Source organism: Pteropus vampyrus, unplaced genomic scaffold (assembly GCF_000151845.1).
Source record: "Pteropus vampyrus isolate Shadow unplaced genomic scaffold, Pvam_2.0 Scaffold192, whole genome shotgun sequence".
Lineage (NCBI taxonomy): Eukaryota > Metazoa > Chordata > Mammalia > Chiroptera > Pteropodidae > Pteropus > Pteropus vampyrus.
Genome location: NW_011888973.1, coordinates 1,875,595 through 1,883,322, shown reverse-complemented (window position 1 = coordinate 1,883,322; position 7,728 = coordinate 1,875,595). Strand labels below are relative to the sequence as shown.

The window sequence follows — 7,728 nt, the reverse complement described above, 5'->3', positions numbered from 1 at the left end:
GCTCTGGAGAATCTCATGGAAAGCACTTTGCCCAGAAGAAATGGAAGGTAAAATACACCAGGGCTGCATTTTTAAGTGAGGTCCGTTTTTAATTTAACGTTGTGGTGCTTCACAGTAAGTGGCCACACGCACATCATCGACCACAGCTCCCCGTCCCACGCCATCGGGCCCCAGCGACCCACATGGGACAGGTACTCGACAAGCGTCTGTGGCATAAATGAGCGAAGCCGTCACCTCAGGCCCTGCAGCAGCAGCTGCACACTGAACACGGGTCCCGGGGCGGGTGTGGGGCAGCATGGAGACCACGGGGCACCGGCCTGGACGCGAGGTCCTGATGCCCAGCCCCCCGCGAGGGTGAGCTTGGGCCGGATCCGGGTCTGCTTTTCCTGGCACCACCATCTCGGCCACCTCCACAGAGACCAGGACGGGGACGGCTCGGGGACACAGGCTGCTCGCTCCCAGGTCCTCCGGGGCCCAGGTGCGTGTAACCAGGGCTGGGATCTGTCTGTGGCCACCGTCTGGCCTGCGGCAAGCCCAGCCGCAGACACTTCTCGAGCGCCTGTCACATGTGGGTTGCTGGGACTCGACTCCGGGCTGGACAGAGAGCTCTCCGAGCGACTTCTTCGGGCCACCCTGGGTCAACACGCGACACAGGCCCATCCCGATGGACAGCAGGAGGAAGGCCCTCCCGTGCCAGCAGCCGCGGCCTTGAGCGTGGGCGGAACACAGCAGCTGTCCTCCTCCCGCCAGCTGAGCCCTGGTGGGTCAGGACACCGGCGTCCCTCGTGGGCGCGGGGAAGCAGCAGGCTCAGTCTGCGGAGCGGTCTCGTGTCCCTACACGGCGGATGCAGGCTGGCCCCGCGTGTGTACACGCACGCACCACCGCCGTGCAGACCGCGCACAGCCCCGCGCTGCACGCCCAGAACGTCACGCTCGTGACCACGCTTCGCGAAGAAGCTGCAGAGAAGGTCAAAGGGTCTAGGGCATCACCGCGGGGAGTGATGGAAAGGTCTGGAACTGGATAAGGGTACGGGCTTCACGACACTGTGATTTACTGCCTGCCACTGCACTGCTCACTGTCAAATGGTCAATTTTGTCAGGTGACTCTCACCCCGATGGAAAGAAAAGCGATAGGGCAAACACTTGAACCTGACCTCCTGGACTCCAGGACACTTCAAAAGCTGTGATCAAAGAAAAGGTACCAGACTGTGGGAAATAAAACCAGGGAGAAGCAACTGGTAGAAAATACACTGCAAACAGGAAGACAAAGGTCAACTGCCACGCCCTGTCCGGTTATGGCACTGCTCCCAGGACAAACAATACTGTGTGGGGACCACTCAGGACGCCAGCTCAGAGCCACAAGAGGAAGGAACGTATTCTGAAGGACGGCGCCCCAGCCAGCTAGCAGCCTGCCAGGCGGAGAACTGGCAAACGGTGACGTGGAGCTTGCAGATGTCAGTGCTGACTGGGGGCGCGGGGGGGATGGGAGGAAATGCATCCACTCAGTATGCAGGGTGTCCCCGTGTGCCAGGCACGACCACAGGCTCCGGGAGTTCAAATGTTGAGAAGTTGTGATTGGTGCCCTTGTGGGACTCACAATAAAGAGAGACACCTCGGCAAGGATCTGGGAACCTACCGCAGAAAGGTGGCTAAGATTCTGGACTTTGTTCCTGACGTTTTTAAGCAGCCAAGTGACATAAAAATTTCAGTCGTTTAGAAAGAAGTGAGAACTTGATGCGAGAAACGAATGAAAGGGGACCCACGAGAAAGTCGTCTATAGATTCAACGCAATCCCCATCAAACTTCCAACGGCATAGAACGGAAATAGAGCAACACTGAAATTTCTATGTGACCGCAAAAGACCCTGAAAAGCCAAAGCAATCTTGAAAAAGAAGAACCGTCTCTGATTTCAAATTATCTTACAAAGCTATAGCGATAAAAAGGTGGTACCAGCATAAAAAGAGACACGCTGACCAGTGGAACAGAACAGAGCCCAGAAATAAACGCTCACCTGTATGGTCAACTAATACTCAACAAGGGAGCCAAGAACACGCGACGGGGAAAGGACAGTCTCCTAGACAAATGGCTGTGGGAAAGACGGATAACCACGTGCGGCAGAAGAATGGAACTGGAACCCTACCTCACACCACCCACAAAAATCAACTTCACATGGGGCAAAGACTTAAACGTAAGACCCGATACCATGAAACTAAAAAAAAAAAAAAAAAACATACAGAAGAAGCTCCTCGGCTTTGGTCTTGGCGATGTTTTTTTCCAGTGCTCTAATAACAGAGTGACCTTCGTCATTTTCAGGACCTCTCCCCTCGCTATCAGTAGACAGGTGAAAGCGATCCAAACCAGCAGGTCTGAGTGACAAGAAGAGGGCCCGTCTCTGTCTTCTTCATTCATGCAAAAAGGGTTTCAAAGTGTGCCGTGAATCAGTAAACGAAGGGACAAATACAGAGCGGCAGTGACCTCCTTCCCCCACCTCTGAAAAACCAGGAACTGGCTAAAGGCTGATCTACAAAGCGATCTGAGAAGCATCCCTTTTCACGGAAGACGTGGCTGAACCCCGCCTGCGTCAGAAGCAAGGAACTGCAGCTTACCACGGCAAATTCACTGTCCTTCCTAACAAGAACGAAAACAGTGTAGTTCCTCAGGACCCCAAACCCACTTTTCTTCAACCTGACAGCTCCGTAATTAGAGGCAAAGTCTCTGTGCTGTGCTTTGTTTTCCACGTGGGTTCTGTCTTTTGCAGCACCAGAGGCTTTCTGCCAAGACCCCCGCCATGTAGGACCTCCTGCTTAACACAGAACCATGGCAGGAAACGGCCCGTTTCCCTGTGCTTTGTCCCCATTCACAGCCAGGCAAGTTTCCTCCTCCTACACTTGTCTCCTCAAGCTTAGAAACGCCCCAAGAACGACATGAAAAATGTACACACTGGCCAATTAAGAAATAACCCTCTTGACTACTATTATATATTTCCTGTCCAATCTCCCTACATGCGAGAACATACGGTGTTTCTCCTATGATGTGATTCTACGCATTACAGGAAAATCTCGTTTTGCAAAATTCAGTACTAAAAATAACAGAGTTTGGGGGGGGAAATGGTTTGGGAAATTCCATGTAAAACCTATGAGATCTCAAAACACAATCAAACGTAATAATTCAGAACCTGCAAATTTAATCTGGCCACCTGGGCGGGTGGCTGAGGAATAACCAGTGGCTAAGGGCAGACATTAAAATACATACAAAGAGCAGGGAAATGCAGCGATGCTCTAATTAGAGCAAGACTGGCAGGTGCTGAAGGTGCAGAAAGAGCCAGCAAGGCCAAGACTGCACCTGTCTGGGCAGGCGACCCCGCCAGGTGATTACTGAGACCTCACACACGCACACACGCACGCACGCAGTCATAGCAGCTGAGCTGTCTGCCTGATCACGTTCAAACTTCGACTCCCGCTACCCTGCTCTCTCGGCCTGGGAACATCTATCTAAACCAACATAATTTTGGCCTGGCTCACAAGTCTTGCCCCTTTTAACCAACCACACGTGATCTACCGTGCATCGCAGAAGACAGCACCCGGTATTTCGTGCTGTCCTCGAAGTCACCTGCCTGAGCAGGCCGAATGTCCCTGAGGAAGGTCCCCTGCTCATTAGTGAGCAGAGGCAGGTAGAACCAGGAATGAAGGCCTCCTTAGACAGGGCTTTCTCTATCCCATAATCCATCCTATCGCCTATTAAAGAAATAATTCCCAGAGAAAGATATGAGAACAGAATCATAGCAACGGAAAAGCGCAAACACTTACATATAATATGTCGGGTAGAGTCCTTCAAAATACCAGCAATGCTTTTTGGCTTCCGTGCACTGCAAACAGAAGGAGAGAGGCCTGGTCAGTGGTAAGTCATCTGCACGCTGTCGAGACCACCTCCCGAACAGAAAGGAAGGAGGATGAGCAGACGGCGCTGTGGGCGTGGGAGGCAGGGGGCTCGGGAGAGGATGCGTTCGAGGGGACCCTCCCCACCGCGCCCTCTCCGTTCTTTACAGTTCATGAAAGGGGAAGAACACCTAGGAAAACATCGATTTCCCTATTAGTTTTCTAGCCTTTCATATCTCTAAACACATTGAGTGTGACCAATTTATTAAAAAGGTAAATTAAGGGTAATCCATTTTTTAAGTGTACACAGTATTCGGATATCCAACAAGTATTAGAAATACAATATTAGAGATTTCCATTTACCCGTGTTTGTTTTTGAAAGACATTTCCCACCGTTTTAATAGTCCCAGATCCTTATATTTCAGAATATTGTGAAAGCCACATTCAAATCGCTGATTCCCCACTGGGGACCGGTGCCTGCCATACCCTAAGCCAGGATGTGCTCACCAGCCCTGGTGGCACCCTGCCTGCTCTCATTCCCAAGGACGAAAAGAGGGAGGAGGGGGGGTGCAGAAAGACAAGAGGAGCCCCCCCCCCCACGAGGAAGTCAGACACTGTACACTCCAGAGGGCAGTGCAGAGCAGGTGCCAAGCCACCCTAGTGGCTTGAGTGACAGAGAGCAAGCCAAAGGCACCAACCACTGCATGCGACCGCCAAGCCGAAATGCTCTGCCTTATCTGAAATAAAGTTTTCTAAAATTATTCCACCCATATTGTTTTAAATTCACAACTCCCTGCCTCCATGGCCTAGTTCGTTGGCCCCTATGTGTATAGAACACCTTCAAAATAGTATAGTACAAAGCTACCCGCAGGAAAACGGGGTGAGGCGCGGTGACAGCGAAGCTTCCTCTGAGCAAGGCACCCCCTGCCTCCCACCCCAGCTCCCTTGGACCCGGCCAGGGCTGCGAGCTCCCGGCCTTTCTAGCAGGCGTATGGCGATGGCCTCCTGCCCCAGAGCAGACTGCAAATCTGTAGCAGATTGCCCAGGAAGAGGTGGGTGTCGGTGGCCTGCGTTCCACTGGCCAAATCGGGTGGGCTATAGAAAGAGCAAGGACAGTTTCGCTTTGTGTCTCAGTGTCTCGGGGCTCTAAGACACTCAGACGCACACTCAGCCCCCAGGGGCCCAGTTCTATTCATGGAAAATGAGTTTAATTTACACCGCGTGAGCTCCCGTGCAGTCGGAGAAATGAAGTTCAGACAGCTGAAGAAATCCATTTATTTCGGCAAGGAAGAGCGATTCCAGGTCTCTGCCCCAAACAACAGTGCACTGCACTAGTCTCCTGCGATACGCTGACGAACTGGGTCTTCCCTTAAGGTGGCATTTTCAAGGGTCCCTCTGGACTCTGCGTCACCGCGGGAGACGGGCCCTTCCTTGAAACTTGACACTTAAGTTCCATACCACGAGCGAGGGCCACCTCTGATGCTGCCTCTGGAGCTCAGGGACGCGAGGCCCCTTCCTGTCTGCCCCGTGACTCCTGCAGGCATCTCGCCAACAGGCCCAGAGGACGGCCAGGCCAGCGGCGTCCCCGGCAGACGGTGAAGAGCAGCCCTGCCCACAGGCCTCTACGTGGGATCTCCCTCTACTTAGGGGTCCCCAGTCCAGCAGTCCCAACCTGTGGCACCAGGGACCGGGGCTCCTATGAGACTCCAACGTCCGATGATCTGAGGCGGAGCTGAGGCGGTGATGCCGGCGCTGGGGAGCGGCTGCAAACACAGATGAGGCTTTGCTTGCCTGCCGCTCACTTCCTGCTGTGTGGCCTGGTTCCTAACAGGCCATGGACCGGTACTGATCCACGGCCCAGGGCTGGGGACTCCTGCCCTCATCTGAAGCAGCCACTCATTTGAGACCCCAGTACCCCATCTCTTAACTCTTAAGGTTTCAAAAATAAATTAACACATTCATCACCTTTGAGGGTTTTTTTCCCTTGGCGAATATTAGGAATGCCTTTTCCCAGATGAAAGGCTGGGGCCCGAGGGGGTGTCTCGCTCAATCACTAAGCGCCTTTCCGGCAGCAAAGTCAACAACCCTGGGCCTTTTCTCCTAATCAACAGTACTCTGAGGAACCTACCTGGCCCACCTCCTCTCTCCGTCTGTCCTACGACTACAGGACGACGGAAGGAACAGACAGAGATGTCGAGACCCCGCGGTGGCTCTGCCGGTGGCAGACTCAGGGAAAGGCAGCTCGCTCACCGCCCACACGGGGGTGCGTGGCACACGCACAGCTCACCGCCCACACGGGGGTGCGTGTGCACACACACAAGCCTGTGAGTGTGGATCTGTGGGAAGGTCAGAGGTACGACGGAAGTAAAGGCGCTAGACCGTCGTGGAACGTAACCGCCAGGCGCTCGCACACGCGGCTGCTGGGGAGGAAACGGGGCGGGATCCGGATGCTACTCGTGCGTCTGTTTCTCTTTCGTTGCCATTTTCTTACAACCAGTGTGAGTGGCCGCAGCTGCGAGGTCACTTGTCGTGCATTAGTTCTCATGGCCAATCCCAGAAATGACGAACACGCCCACTCCTGGCAGGCTGGCGAAATGAACGACACTGTGTCCACACAGTGGAGCACTAGGGATCCAGGAGCGATGAGATCTGTCAGAACAGGCAGCAGACGATTTTCGAGACGCAGTGTGAGCCGAAAACGCAACGCGGCCACGCGCCGCTTAAGGACGGAGATTCGTCCTGAGATGTGTCATTAGGCAGTTTCCTCATGGGACCATCACAGACCATGTCCACACACCTGGCTGGTACAGCCTACTGCACACCTGGGCTGTATGATGTAGCCTATTGGCTTGGGCCACAAACCTATACAGCGTGTTACTGTAACGAATACTGTAGGTAACTGTAACAGTGTTAGGCATTTATGTGCCTAAACATATCTAAACATAGAAGAGGGACAGTAAATACATGGCATAAGAGGTAAATGGCACACCTGCACGGAACACTGACCGTGAATGGAGCCTGCAGGACCGGAAGCTGCTCTAGGTGAGAGAGTGAGTCAGTGAGTGTGAGCGGATGTGACAGCCAAGGGCATGAGCTGCCCGACTGTAGGCTTTATAAGCCCTGGACCCTCAGGCTGCACTAAACTTATAAAATAACACGAGGTTAAATCAAGCACAAGAAGAGACGATGCGAACAAGATGTGGTGAACACGGGACACGTAAGGCAGCCGCTGACGTCACATGGCTACTGTGTTACAGCAGACTTTTTTCCTAATAAGTAGAAGGAGTACACTCGAAAATAACAATGAAATGTATGTTACAGTAAATGCATAAACCAAAATGCAGGTGCTTATTATCGTTATCAAATACTATGTAGTGTGCACAACTGGCAGGCAGTGGGTTTACACAAACATCGCCACAAACACGTGAGCAATGCATCGTGCTATGACGTTACAATGGCTAAGTCGCTAGGTGACAGTTTTTCAGCGGCATCATAATCTTACGGGGCCACGGCCGTGTATGAGGTCCGCCGTCGACCGAAATGGAAACGCAGCGCGTGGCTGCATGGCGGGGCGGGGCTGCGGTGACACTGCAGGCTTGGACCCGGAGTGCCACCCCAGAATGAGACCCGCAACAGAGCAAGCAGCATGAAAGCCCGGTTCCCCAGCGCATGCGAAAGCTTCGTTCACACTACATTGCAGTCTGCGGCGTGTGCAAGAGCACGAAGTCTAAAAAGCAATATACGTATCTTAATCAAAAAACACTTTATTACTGTAAAATGTTAACCATCGTCTGAGCCTCCAGTGAGTCTCAATCTCTTTGCTGGTGGAGGGTCTGGCCTCAATGTTGATGGC

General features: G+C 53.1%; 1 protein-coding gene across 1 annotated transcript in view; it reads right to left on the bottom strand.

Annotated features, from left to right (window-relative positions):
• Window positions 1-7,728, bottom strand: part of VOPP1 (VOPP1, WBP1/VOPP1 family member) — a 65,586-nt gene that overhangs the window by 23,365 nt on the left and 34,493 nt on the right. Inside the window, exon 2 of the mRNA XM_023537480.1 lies at window positions 3,807-3,865. The gene's annotated coding sequence lies outside the window, so the exon portion shown is untranslated. The remainder of the gene's footprint in view (window positions 1-3,806; window positions 3,866-7,728) is intronic.